Source organism: Rhynchophorus ferrugineus, unplaced genomic scaffold (genome assembly GCF_030347505.1).
Source record: "Rhynchophorus ferrugineus isolate W39M unplaced genomic scaffold, kcgeb_rfMv2 rfM1, whole genome shotgun sequence".
NCBI lineage: Eukaryota > Metazoa > Arthropoda > Insecta > Coleoptera > Curculionidae > Rhynchophorus > Rhynchophorus ferrugineus.
In genome coordinates, this window is record NW_027472580.1 from 23,799,322 (window position 1) to 23,814,922 (window position 15,601).

General features: G+C 28.6%; 1 protein-coding gene and 1 long non-coding RNA gene across 2 annotated transcripts in view; both read left to right on the forward strand.

Annotated features, from left to right (window-relative positions):
* Positions 1 to 15,601, forward strand: part of LOC143206520 (rho GTPase-activating protein 20) — a 367,199-nt gene that overhangs the window by 284,831 nt on the left and 66,767 nt on the right. The gene's annotated exons all lie outside the window — the stretch shown is intronic.
* LOC143206535 (uncharacterized) overlaps positions 1 to 15,601 on the forward strand; it is a 553,256-nt gene that overhangs the window by 229,103 nt on the left and 308,552 nt on the right. The gene's annotated exons all lie outside the window — the stretch shown is intronic.

The following is a 15,601-nucleotide window of genomic DNA, read 5'->3' on the forward strand; positions in this document are numbered from 1 at the left end:
CCAGGCGACTACGATTTCTTTTTATTTAGGTAACGTTTCATTTGTTTAAACAAGACGGGGGTGGGCAGTGTATTCCTCACGCTTCTAGATTTCGGAAAACCTAACGATTCGGTTAACTTTTGTACTTGTCAAAATTATTTATCTTTTAACTCTTTAAACCTTTTTAACTTAAATTTTTTTATTATTTGTACGCCTTAGCTAAAACTATTTTATATTTAAATTTGTAATGATTGTTTATATATTTAAGCAAAATTACCATATACAACTCGTTTCTAATGCTGCTGCTGAATTACTTTTGTTAACACTAGTAATTGATTAAATCTGATAATAATCTAATAATTTTTAATTTATTGACGTACTTTTAAATCTAAATAAACGTTTATTTTGTTAAATTAAAAAGTCTATGTCCTATAAAGCATCATTTGTGAGAAGTTCGAGAAGATTGAGCAGAAAAAACTATTGTAAAAACTAGAATTTCATTAGTCGGATATCACACATGGAAGCAAATATCTACAGAAAGAAAATTCAGAAATATGGACCTGATATTTGATTTTAAGCTAGAAACTAAGAAAAATATTTTTTTATATTAACATTCCACCTTGGTCCCCTTCCATAACATTAAGTATGCACAAATAATTAATGTAAGATAAATAAAATACATTTTTAAAATACAAGGTTATTTATTATATTTGTGAAATACAGAGTAAGCAATATAAACTTTTTTTAGGTGATTATAAATGGATCAACTTTTTTGCTATGACCCTTAGTGGTTTAACAATTATTATTAACATTAATTATTCTAATTATCATGTGCATCAAGTATCTTATTATAAATTTTGCTCTTAAATTTATATATGTCTATTAATCGAATTATAGTATACATTTTAGTCTACAAACTTCACTATTATCACTCGCATATAGCTGATTTGGCAAGTCTATTACGGTGCACTGGCACTCTATCACAATTCTGTTTTAAAGTTGTGCTATATTAAATAGATTAGATGTATATAGAGAGCTAGATGTTGTCCTAGAAGCAATCCTCCCTTAGTTGAATTCCATAGATCTAAGTAGGCAAATGGACAAACTAAAATTGAACCTTTAAAAAAAATTAATATTCGGATATTGGATTGAAACGTTTATTTTTTATTACCAAGTATCATTATTATATCTCTATATTGTTCCCTCTTGTCTATGTGATCATATCACAAGGAAATGTTCTTTTTCAAAAGAGTGTTGAATAAAATTCTGTTTTGTTATATAAAAAGACCTCATGGGCTATGACTACATGTTTCAGGTCAATGTCAATTTCAGTTTTTCAACTCAGAAGCATTTTTTTTCAGTATAGGATACAATTATTTCCTTTATAATATGTATTTAAAATAGCCATTTTATAGTCAGAGAACCACATGGCTATGATAATAAGCTATGTTAAAAATACATTTTGTATATTTAGGATTGAATCTTCGGTTCACCCGCTTTTTTATTTACCCGCTCTGGTCTACATAATTTAAACTTACAATTCCAATCACAAATTTCAACACAGTTGGTCTGTTGTTATTTCAAATTAAGGATTTCTTATAAAGAACATAGTAGAATTTTAATTTATTATAAAAACAACAAACAAGCCTAGATTTTTTGAGATTCAGTTTATCGGTGTTATAAGTTTTGTTTATAAACAATATTTTTATTGAATTTCAATTGATTAATTAATAAATTACTTTAGTTCATAAAGTTACATTATTATTCATAAATTTACATTTTTTATCATAGTATTACTTGAAATGTTGAAAAGTATGATTATATCGACTAATATATGAACCTTGTACAACTAGTTCGTATTTTGAATAGTACTTATAGCAAGTATGGTGTTCTATTTAATAAAAAATGTCTTTTTTCCGTTTATTATAAAGCATCTACAAACTAGTTCACTAAAATATTTAGTCATCAATTTCAATAATTTGAAATAAAAGATGTGCAGTATTAATACAGAATTAAATGTCAGACATCTATATTCTAGAAGTGTATTAATTATATGCAAACAGAATTAAAAAGGTGAAGAAATATTGTAAATAAATTAAGAACGAATATGGTTTGCAAGTATGTTTAACCTATAGTAAAAATAACAACAGAATCAGAATAAAATTCTAACATAAATATACATTGATACATTAGTAACACTGATATCACTATACAGATACATGAAGTGGTGTTATCTGATGAGACCAATCAATTTGCGTTACATTTTGATATTAAAATTGACAAAAAATTATTCTGATGCCAAAAATGTATTTTTTTTAATATACCTGTAATTAAAATATCACTTGTTTGGTTATCAATATCATCGAACTACTTAAACACAAAGAGTCATAATTTATTTTAGAGAAAATGCTTTAAAATGTTGACATTCTCATATTTCTCAATAAAAATCTGTTAGACCGTCTTTTCTTGAAGGTCCTTCCTTACCACCTGAACTATACCTATAGGTATTATTATATCTCTATTTTGTTCCATCTTGTCTATGTGACCTTATCACAGTGAAACGTTCTTTTTATTCTATTGATTAAATCTGATAATAATCTAATATCGAAATCTAAAATCTAAAATATATAATCTATCACTCGGGCAGAAAAAAACTATTATAAAAACTAGAAATTCATTGGTCGGATATCACACAAGGAAGCAAATATCTACAAAAAGAAAATTCTGAAATATAGACCTGATATTTGATTTTAAGCTAGAAACTAAGAAAAATATTTTTTTATATTAACATTCCACCTTGATCCCCTTCCATAACAATAAGTATGCACAAATAATTAATGTAACATAAATAAAATACATTTTTAAAATACAAGGTTATTTATAATTTTTGTGAAATACAGAGTAAGCAATATGAACTTTTTTTAGGTGACTATAAATGGACGAACTTTTTTGCTATGATCCTTAGTGGTTCAACAATCTGCCCAATGGAATTTAAGTAGTTCTTATAATAATTATTCTAATTATCATGTACATCAAGTGTCTTATTATAAATTTTGCTCTTAAATGTATATATGTTTATTAATCGAATTATAGTATACATTTTAGTTTACACACTTCACTATTATCACTCGCATATACCTGATTGGCAAGTCTATTACTGTGCACTGGCACTCTATCACAATACTGTTTTAAAGCCGTTGTGCTATATTAAATAGATTAGATATATATAGAGAGCTAGATGTTGTCTTAGAAGCACTCCTCTCTTAGTTGAATTCCATATATCTATGTAGGCAAATGGACAAACTAAAATTGAACCTTTAAAAAAATTTAATATTCGGATATTGGATTGAAACGTTTATTTTTTATTACCAAATATCATTATTATACCTCTATATTGTTCCCTTTTGTCTATGTGATCATATCACAAGGAAATGTTCTTTTTCAAAAGGATGTTGAATAAAATTCTGTTTTGTTATGTAAAAAAACCTCATGGGCTCTGACTACATGTTTCAGGTAACTGTCAATTAAGTTTTTCAACTCAGAAACAATTTTTTTTCAGTATAGGATACAATTATTTCCTTTATAATATGTACTTAAAATAGCCATTTTATAGTCAGAGAACCACATGGCTATGATAATAAGCTATGTTAAAAATACATTTTGTATATTTAGGATTGAATCTTCGGTTCACCCGCTTTATTATTTACCCGCTCTGGTCTACATAATTTAAATTTACAATTCCATTCACAAATTTCAACAGAGTTGGTCTGGTATTATTTCAAACTAAGGATTTCTTATAGAGAACATAGTAGAATTTAATTTATTATAAAAAGAACAAACAAGCCTAGATTTTTTAAGATTCAGTTTATCGGTGCTATAAGTTTTCCCAGGTCTCTTATCGACTCAAAACTATTTGTTTATAAACAACACTTTTACTGAATTTCAATTCATTAATTAATAAATTACTTTAGTTCATAAAATTACATTATTATTCATAAATTTACATTTTTTATCATAGTATTAATTGAAATATTGAAAAGTGTCTCCATATATTATATCGACTAAAATAACGACCTATTATATGTGACCTGTACAACTAGTTTGTATTTTGAATAGTACTTATAGCAAGTATGGTATTATATTTAATAAAAAATGTCCTTTTTCTGTTTATTATAAAGTATCTACAAACTAGTTCACTAAAATATTTGGTCATCAATTTCAATAATTTGAAATAAAAGATGTGCAGTAATAATACAGAATTAAATCTCAGACATCTATCTTCTAGAAGTGTATTAATTATATGCAAACAGAATTAAAAAGGTGAAGAAATATTGTAAATAAATTAAGAACGAATATGGTTTGCAACTATGTTAAACCTATAGTAAAAATAACAACAGAATCAGAATAAAATTCTAACATAAATATACATTGATACATTAGTAACACTGATATCACTATACAGATACATGAAGTGGTGTTATCTGATGGGACCAATCAATTTGCGTAACATTTTGATATTAAAATTGACAAAAAATTATTCTGATGCCAAAAATGTATTTTTTTAATATACCGGTAGTTAAAATTTCACTTGTTTGGTTAACAATATCATCGAACTACTTAAACACAAAGAGTCATAATTTATTTTAAAGAAAATACTTTAAAATGTCGACATTCTTATATTTCTCAATAAAAATCTGTTAGACCGTCTTTTCTTGAAGGCCCTTCTATACCACCTGAACTATACCTATAGGTATTATTATATCTCTATTTTGTTCCATCTTGTCTATGTGACCTTATCACAGGGAAACGTTCTTTTTAAATAGAATGTTAAATAACCATTATTTAGTCTATCTACTACACGTATTTTATATCCTACTATGTACACACAATTTAGCTTAATACCTACTTAAACCTATTTATCAGTAACAGTTAAAACTCTTTGATTATAGCCAGAGGCAAAATATTTCACTTTTCTGTGAACATTTGCAGCTTTTGACAGGAGCCATTCATGATTTTAAATATAAATTTTAATGGTTCTGTTTTTATTTTAACATTATCTTTTCATCTTAACCGATCATCTGGGTATTATAGATTTAACTAGCACATTTAACAGTTTTACTTTCGTTTATCTCGACAGTACATTGTTTAGTCTTTGTATTTATATTATTTATTACTAGTATTTGTACGAGTTTTCGGTGCTTTTGTCCACCCGCTTCAATATATTCAGCAAATGAACAGACTAGAATATTTAGTAGATATAAAGAACTACTATTAGTAGATGAACCAATCAATTTGCGTAACATTTTGATATTAAAATTAACAAAACATTATTCTGATGCCAAAAATGTATTTTTTTAATATACCGGTAGTTAAAAGTTCACCTGTTTGGTTATCAATATCATCGAACTACTTAAACACAAAGAGTCATAATTTATTTTAAAGAAAATGCTTTAATATGTTGACATTCTCATATTTCTCAATAAAAATCTGTTGGACTGTCTTTTCTTGAAGGTCCTTCCTTACCACCTGAACTATACCTATAGGTATTATTATATCTCTATTTTGTTCCATCTTGTCTATGTGACCTTATCACAGGGAAACGTTCTTTTTAAATAGAGTGTTAAATATCATTCTATTTTGTTTTGTAAAAAACCTCTTAAACCGCATGTTTCAGGTCACTGTGAATTTGAATTTCCCTACTCAGAACATGTTCTTTTTCATTATAGAATACAACTATTTCTTTTAGAATATGTACTGAAATAGCCATTTTATGGTCAGAGAAACACCCTCAAGCCTCATGGCTATGATAATAAGCTATTTTAAAAAGTACATTTTGTATATTTTGGATTGAATCACCCGTTTACCCGTTTTATTCCTTAACCTTTCTGGTCTACATAATTTAAACTCTACTTTCATCTGGCCACAACACCTCCTTATTTATGATAGTTCACATTAACTTTTGCAAATTTCAACAGAGTTGGACTGTCATTATTTAAAATTAAGGATTTCTTATAAAGAACATATATTTACATTATCTAACACAAACAATCTGGAATTGGTGGAATTTAGTTTTTTATAAAAACAAAAAACAAGCCTAGATTTTTTAAAAACATCTCTTAATCAGTTTATCGGTGGAATAAGTTTTCCCAGGTCTCTTATCGTATCAAATGTATTTGTTTATAAATAACACTTTTACTGAAACTCAATTGATTGGTTAATAAATTACTTTAGTTGCATTGATAAATTTACATTTTTTATCATGGTAAAATGTTTAGTCATTTGAAATCAAAGATGTGCAGTAATAATACAGAATTAAATCTCAGACATCTATATTCTAGAAGCTTATTATAATTATATGCAAACAGAATTAAAAAGCTGAAGAAATATTATAAATAAATTAAGAACGAATATGGTTTGCAACTATGTTAAACCTATAGTAAAAAGAACAATAGAATCAGAATAAAATTCTAACATAAATACACCTTGATATATTAGTAACACTGATATCACTATTCAGATACATAAAAGTGTTATTATGTGATGGGATCAATCAATTTGCGTTACACTTTGATACTAAAATTGTTTAAAAAATAATTCTAATGCCAAAAATACAATTTTTTAAAAATATACCAGTAGCTAAAATTTCACTTATTTGGCTATCAATATAACCGAACTACTTAATACAGATAATCATAATTTATTTTGCAGAAAATATTTTAAAATGGAAACTGTTGACATTCTCATATTTCTCTATAAAAATGAATCAGACCGTCTTTTCTTGACGGCCCTTCTACACCATCCGAACTGTACCAGCAGGTACGTCTTTTTTTCACATCTGGTACGCACTTGTCTCCCTTCGTTTTCGTGAGAGCTACAAAAAATCTAAACAACCAGGACCGTAAAATGAATCGAATTATGTCAGGTCACGGTCCAGCATAAAGTAGTGTTTTGTTTTCTATTTTCTCAGCCGTCGATGATTAATTTTATATTAATCAATTTCCTTTCTGTTTCAGGTATGGCATCGGTGAACATTGATTTGCTTGTCTGGTAATGTATTAACATTTTTGATAATTTCTGAATAACCGTAATTTTCGGGAAACTATTAATTTAGTTTTTTAATTTTAAGAAATGTGCAGATGAGATATAACAATTACTTTAGTTTCGAAGGGGGAGGTTTGAACATTTCTTCTTTTGATGGGAGGATTATATATGATTATTACATAGGTTCATAACAGTTATTCAAATTATAATTTCAAACGATTCTTGCTTTCTCGGTGGGCAAAGAGTGTATGGTAATCATAATGGCATTCCAGCGTTGCCAAAGCAAGTTGCTAAAGCTTCTGGACTGATTAAGATATTATATAAAGGTCTTAGTTAAATAACGTCCACCAAAGCATAAAATTTACCATCTCTGAGAAACGTATTTTAAGTTGTTTCCCTTATTTATTTATAGTTTTTAATAGATACTTGATCTTACATAATATTGAATGAGGAAAGGAGGTTCAACTAGTTCTTATTTTTTCTTACATAGGTAGTAGAGAAATTCTAAGCGAAAAAGTATCGTTATGGTATTATCCAAAAATTATTATAATATGGATTTAACATAAAATATTTTTAACAAAAAAATTGAACCTACTTAAAAAACTAAAAAAGGAACTCACTAAAAATTAAAAAATAATAGAACTTTGAGATTTTTAACACAAAAAAAACGTTTTAAAATAAAATATGTACATAATAATCTTTGAAATAAGTCAATAAATATAAACAAAACCATTATTTAGCCTATCTACTACACGTATTTTATATCCTACTATGTATACACAATTTAGCTTAATACCTACTTAAACCTATTTATCAGTAACAGTTAAAACTCTTTGATTATAGCCAGAGGCAAAATATTTCACTTTTGTGTGAACATTTGCAGCTTTTGACAGGAGCCATTCATGATTTTAAATATAAATTTTAATGGTTCTGTTTTTATTTTAACATTATCTTTTCATCTTAACCGATCGTCTGGGTATTATAGATTTAACTAGCACATTTAACAGATTTACTTTCGTTTATCTCGACAGTACATTGTTTAGTCTTTGTATTTATATTATTTATTACTAGTATTTGCACGAGTTTTCGGTGCTTCTGTCCACCCGCTTCAATATATTCAGCAAATGAACAGACTAGAATATTTAGTAGATATAAAGAACTACTATTAGTAGATCAACTAAGATTTTATTAGAATTAAAGTAAAATTAAAAGCATAATTTTATTGTTTTAAAAGTAGTACACCATTATTACTTTTCTCTATATTAAGCTATAATTATAAAGTAATAAGAATGAATATAAAGAGGCATGTAAATGAGATGCATTAAAAACCCTTAAAAAGAGCTCTTGGGTAATGTCAAGACGTCTAGACTACATCTCGTATATATCATTAAATTGAAGTCGATAAGAATATAACCGATAAAGCCTTTTATTATATTATAGGGGAAAAATAAAGAGCTCTTAACTTTTAAGCTCTCATTTTATTTAGCGTTAGAACATTATAACTTACAACATGGATTAACTTTGATACATAATCAAGACTTTATTTTAATAGCCATCCTAAACGCACCCTAAAGTAAACGAACTCTTGTGCTCTTTTTCCATGGCATTTTATCTTTTTTTTTCTGATTTCTGCAGGGCTACTCATAGATTTTTTTTTTAATTAATACTTTAATTTCAATTATTGTTACTTCATGTGACGTAAAAGTTTAAAATAAGCAGTAATCAGTAATCTGACTGGTAAGTTATAATTTTATTTTAGAAATATTTCATTAATTTGTAATGTTTGTAATTTGTTTTGAAGTAACTCGACTATAATCTTTATATATACATTTTGTATGTTTTTCTTTTCTTTCTTTATTTCTTTCCGAGATTCTTCTATGCTAGAGGAAATAAAGAAAATACTGTAACTTTCTCTAATCATCTAAAAAATGTTTTTAGGTCTTTCTTTACTAAATATCTACAGATGAAGAAAATTTCCTATTCTTTATTCCGTTTCAAATCAAGCTATCCCATTAAAAAAACTACTAAAAATTAAAGTAATAATAATGATGGAAATTATGGTTAAATAAACTCCTGGATATGGTCTAATAACAAGAAATCTTCTACAAAGACTACCAGAAAAGAGCATAAAATTAATGACATTTAATAAACATTATACATATTATCAATCTAGGTTTTGTAATAAGCACGGAATTATAGAACAAGTACATAAGCTGGTAATGCTAGAAGATATCGATAAGCCGAAAAATTGGCCTATTAAATCCAATGAAACAAAATCTAATCATGTAACACCACACGTTACCTATCGTTACCTCGCGTAGAATAATTGCAAATTCCTCTAGGCAGAGGATTCTTCCACAGAAAGTGTGACTGCATCTTAGAACCTAGCTCTAACAATTTCAATGAGTTACGAAATGTATATGAGATCTGGCATTGCTGTAAAGGATTATAGTTCTAGCCATTTTTCTTTTATTGCTTCATCCAGTTTCATCAGTCGATGACAGTAAACATCTAAATTAATCGTCTAGTTTCTAAATAAAAAGATCTATTTCCTGTATCTAATTTTTACATGTATTTATAGAGATTTATTATTGTTTAAATTTAGAATAATTCGTTAGGTTTTTATTTTTTCTAGATTTACATATATTTAATTTACTAAAAAGCCATTGCTTTTTTGTGGTTTTGAATGATTTTTTTTCAGTGAAATATAGCAGAATTCCATAATGAATGTGTTATTGTTCTCCAATTTTAATCTAAGCTGTTCTATTTTTTAACCGACTTCGAAAAAGGAGGGTGTTCTAGGTTCGGCTGTATAGTCAATTGTGGGCCGATTTTCAAAATTATTTTTTTATTCGAAAGAATGCATTTCCGATTGGTACCAAATCTGGATCTATTGGAGGAAGGGGGAAATCGAGGGAAAAGCTCAGATTTCAAGGGCACATATAACATTTTCACATATTTTTTATCTAAAATAATCAGATCTTTGTGTATAATGTTATTGCTGAGCTGATGTGACGGAAAATCGGAAGTCGGTCAGTGCAAAAGCCATTCAGTTTGCTTTTTAAACACTAACTGTAGCACATAAGACCTCATAAATATATTGAAGACAACGGTGTAATGGTTAAAGCGTTTACGTCCTAAACCGAGGTCGCGGGTTTGATTCCCAGCGGGGTCAATAACTTTTTGTTGTTATTGTCTAGGTAGCAGACCCCGGAGTCTGAAGCGTTCCTTATTTGCCTTATTTTCATAGCCCAAAAAATACAAAAATAATAATATAAGTTTGTCACATATACATAAAATTAAATTACCAACAAAACAAATCTATATTAATATAACTATTTGGGTTCGGCACCTACTTCAAAGTAGTCACTTTGTAGTAATTAAAATAATATTGTAAATAGATAAACAGGTAGGTATTATGCTAAATTGTGAGTATACAGTATACCATAAATTACGTGTAGTAGATAGGTTCAATGAGGTTTTTGATTATTTTTATTTAGATACTTAGTTTAAATGTTTTTTTTGCGTTAAAAAACTAAGTTTGATTATTTTTTAATTTTTAGTGAGTTCCTTATTTATTTTTTGAAGCCCGTTCAATTTTTTTGTTAAAAATATTTTATTTATTTTTTGTAATTTTGCGCATGTTTATTTTTTGATTTTTTTATAATTGTGGATATATAGATATTAATATTCTTCTCCGTAAAGATCAATACAATTTTTTCTCCCATTGAGACATCGTCAAAACATTTGGTACTTTGGTACTTCGAGCAACTACCGAAAAACATTGATCTGTAAATTTACTTTAGATACCTTTTTTTACCAAGATTGCAAGTAAATTTGACGCATCTTGACAAAATTCGTCATTAAGCGAACTACAATCGTCATTCAACTTATCAAACTACCGATAAACAATAGTCTTTAATGATGCTAATAAAGTTAATTGATGTCTTGGTTACGTAAATTAAATGCGTCAAAATATGTTTCAAAGTCTTCGCGATTCACTTGTTTAATGTTCAGTCAAGAGAATTTTTACAATTTCCAAGCAACAGTAAATAATTTTAAATGTATTCCAAATAATAATTAAATAAATCCCAACTAAATGTTTGCTAAATATATTGACGTGCATCTAGACCGATGTCTAGCTTAATTATCCTTAGATAACAAGATATTGCTGTAGAAATTATAGTTATGCTAATTTGGTTCTACAGAACATGGAAGATTCATTTCATTCGTTCAACAGTTCTATAGTCTATTCAAAGTTATTTTGTACATACGTCATAAACTCTGAGTTTTATTTCAGTTTGGCTTTGACATACAATAAAATTCTAATCTAAATAAAATAATTGAATAAAATTAAGTATAATTTATTTTAACATTGTGGTACATCTAAAAACTACAGTTAATTATACAGCCACAATAGTTTATAGGTTAGAGTTATAACCTCTTATCATTATTGCTTTCAATAATTTTGCATACGTCTGACGACCAGACGAAGTTGACAGGCTCATTCGTTTACGTATTCGAACTAATCAGACAACATTGCGTCTTTTTTTAACTAGAACAAAATGAGAAGGAAAATATTTTCTGATTCTAAAACGAATTTACAAATGTCGACATATGTACAAAATATTTTTGAATAGGCTATAGCCGATGCTCTACACTACGATTGTAATGAAGTTATATCCCTCTAGAGCCCATAACGAATACAATTCAGTGTTAGCGTTAGGTACTTTAAGAGTGTCATTGCACCCCAGTGAATGTTTTAGTCTCCCAGTTAAAAATGAATGTTAACAAGTTTATTACTGTTTTTAATTATATTTTAAATTAGATAGGCTCAGTACAATCTTAATTAACAAATTAATTTGTTACTATTATGTTGTACTTGCATCAGTACACAAGTACACAAGTACAATAAGTGTGCGATATATAAATCAGTATGCACGCACTGTGATTTATCCTAGAACTTTGACCAAATTTTATGTTTTAAGAGGAAATCTTGTATAACTTGGTAGATCAATTCGAGTTCGAGGTCATCGTCTCGTTCTTCTTTGGCTATTTACCAATAAGTATTGATAATTCACCGAAGAATTTTGTTTTGGATTACTAGTTGTTTTGATATTTTAGTGCAACCCCATATTTGCACCGCATAAGTCATAGTAGGCTTTACCATTTGACTAATAAACCAATCAAGTTGATCTTAAATCAAGATGAGAGTATCATCCGACTAATCAGTACAAAAATAAAATAACAAAAAATCAACCCGATCTGCTTAATGCACATATCTAGACTTTGAAGCAAAGTTTAGAATATGATATTTTACTCAGGAGATCACTACATGTCATCTATTGGGCCTATAAATAAGTTTTAAAGGATTTATGTTAATTGAAGCCTTATTGCGAAAAATCGGTACAATGTATTTTATTCAAGGTATTGCCCATCGTTAGCTGCTACTTTTTCCCAACTTTCTTGCAATTTTGCGGATACTATCTCGAAAGGACGGTGTATCTTTTGTGGCTATTCACGAATCGGCCCATTTTTTGATGTATTTATGAGAAATGAAGCGCTGCACAGACAAGTCACGACTTATATGTCGGAACAAGTAGTAATCAGAAGGGACAAGGCCTCAGAATACGATGGGTGGAGTAGCACTTCTCATTTTAATATTTCTAAGTATGTTTTCACCGGTTTTGCAATATATGGTCGAGCATTGTCGTGCTGAAGAATAATATTGTTATCTCTTTGTTCGTATTCCCGCTGTTTTTGGCGCAGTGCTCGTTTCTAACTCTTCTCAGTTGTAGTCAGCAGCGATTTTCATTGATGGTTTCATCGAGCGATGCTTTCAAATCCCCGCTTTCAAATTTTATTGGTTATCTAGAATGCCCTTTTTCTCCAAATTGAAATAAAATAAGTAAAACTTCTAGCAAATGCGATTTACTCGGTATAAGTTCAGACACTGACTGATTCTGAAAAGTGAAGCTTGTCAGTGAAACTTCAACATGAAGTTGGTTACGAATGTACGCGATACAATTTAAAACACAGTGACACCATCTGCTGTAAATCCTTTTAAAATAATTTAATAAGAAATATAATAAGAAACATTTCAGACTAGGAGATATAAAAAATAACGGCAATATAAAAAGAAATATATATTTCGAATCATAGTCTAAGGCCAGGGGTGTGCAACTCCAATGCTAAGTAGTGGGGCACAGTTTTGCTTAGTTCAATCATTGGCGGCGCTTACAACGTGAATTTGATTGGTTGGTTTAAAATAGTTATGTAGAAACCTAAGGAAAGTACTTTGCTTTGAATGGTCTGCCATTTCGCCTGATTACAAAAAGCAAAAAAACAATTATGAACTCTATTCTAGGCAAAATTAAAATATCTATAATTCTTTTATAACGCCTTCCCATATTCCTTTAGTGCCATCAATTTTATGGGATCTATTAGAGTTCTAACTTATCCTGATATATTGAAGGTAAACTTTATATCCTTTCCTGTTGATATTGCATTAACTTCATTAAACCAAAAATACAATCACACCTCACAATAACTTTTAAAATTTGGTCTTGAAAAGCATTATGGATTGGACAGTTGAAAAATTTATGTGTTTTTAAAGATATTTAGATTTTAGAGTATTTAATCTGTGAAATTACTTAATATAGAATGTAGACAAATATTGCATGTTGTCTCTTTTTCAGAAGTTTTGTTAAATAGCCTGAAATAAGACTAAAATACAATATTAGACTCTTGTTTTCCTCAGAGCAAAGTTCTCTGGAACTGAAAATATAGACTCAACTGGTGATTTAACAACCTCAAGTGGTACTAGATCTCCCCTAAAAAAAGGATAGAAGTTATCTAACATGTTCATCTTTTTCACAATTTTCTCCGGGAGAATGATGTGAAAATATTGAAGTGATGATGAACCATTTTAAAGATTTCTCGAACATACTAGGTAAAGGATGCTGTTTCTGCCTTCATGACCTCTAATAGATCCAACAAAATTCTTTAAGCAATCTTGGTTAAGATTTGTTAAACAAATGTAGTTATTTGTAAATTTAGACACAATAGATTTCTTTAAGGTAATACATCCCCAAAGTACCAATTAAATTTTTAATTAATGGCACTGTAACAAATATTTTCTTAACAAGGCAATCAAATTTAAATATACAATAGCTCTACTATAAAATTATTGAACACTGATTGTTTTAAAAATTAAAGTTTTACAAATATTTTAGGGATATTTTACAATTAAAACTAGTATTTATTACTACTAATTATCCACTTGTCTTAATTATTACCTTTTTGTAAGACTTCTTTATGTAGAGACATCACAGTGACAGCATACGAACAACATAGTAGATTAACTGAATTTTATTACTACTAACATCTTCATAAGTAGGTTTTGATTTTCTGTAAGCAAACAATATATAAACAGACATGTAGTAGATAGATAATATTATATGTACCTGATAAAAACAATATTGGATATGCATTTACCCTAATATCTGTTCGTGAAGTAAGGGTAATTCTAAATTTTTCACTAAAATGTCCGCGACAGACACCATGATTGATATATTTGCATTTTGGTTTATCCAGGTAACTTATTACTATTTACTTGATCAACCCATTTTTGGAAAGGAGAGAGCTCATTCTTTGTCGCTACACTACATCTTTTACTACACTGACGCATTGTCATCATTTTTTATATCATTACTCCATAATAATTAATGTAAAACAGAAAATATGCACAACGTAAAACGAAGATTTCTTGATCTAAACAAAAACACAAAAACCAAAACTTTCAAACAACAAACTAAAAAATGGACGTCCATTGAACATGCTGACTTCACACAATTTGATCAACCAATCACGTTCCATGTTAGTGGCGGCAGCAGGAAATTAAACTAGCCAATCATAATTTGCGATCGCAGCGCTACCCTTGATTGAACTAAACAAAACATTTCCCCAAGGTCGCCTATACCGTGAAATTTCAATTTTTTCTATGGTCTGAGGCATTAAACATACCACTGACAAGTGACAAACTTAAAGTAGGGATGTCGAAAAAATATAGATATTTTTCGCCGATATTTTTTGTCCAATATATCGATTTTTTTTTTCGAAGTATCGATAGCTGAAAACGATTCTTTGTAAAATATCGATATTGAAAACCTAGGGTTTTTAAAGGAGGGTATCGAATTTTTGTTGTTAGATTTAAAGGTCACTCGGTCATCAAGTGAATTTTGCGTGGAAAAATAGGACTGAAATGGAGAAATTTTATATTCGATGCATGTGTTTTAAGTTTTTCCCCCCCGGACATCAAGCGAATTTTGCACGATTTCATATCGACATTTTGTATTCACCTCTATAAATTTTTTTGAATATCGATATATCGAAAGAGCAATATGTAATATCGCGGCCGACACCCTTAACTTAGTCTATCACAGAAGACACCACTTGATCTTACTCTCTTACTAATATGGTTGTTTCTTGACGTGTTTTAAAATCTTGTCTAAGATCAGCCACAAACAAATTGGAAACCTCCATACCTTGAAGCTTCTCACTGGTTCATTTAATGTATACA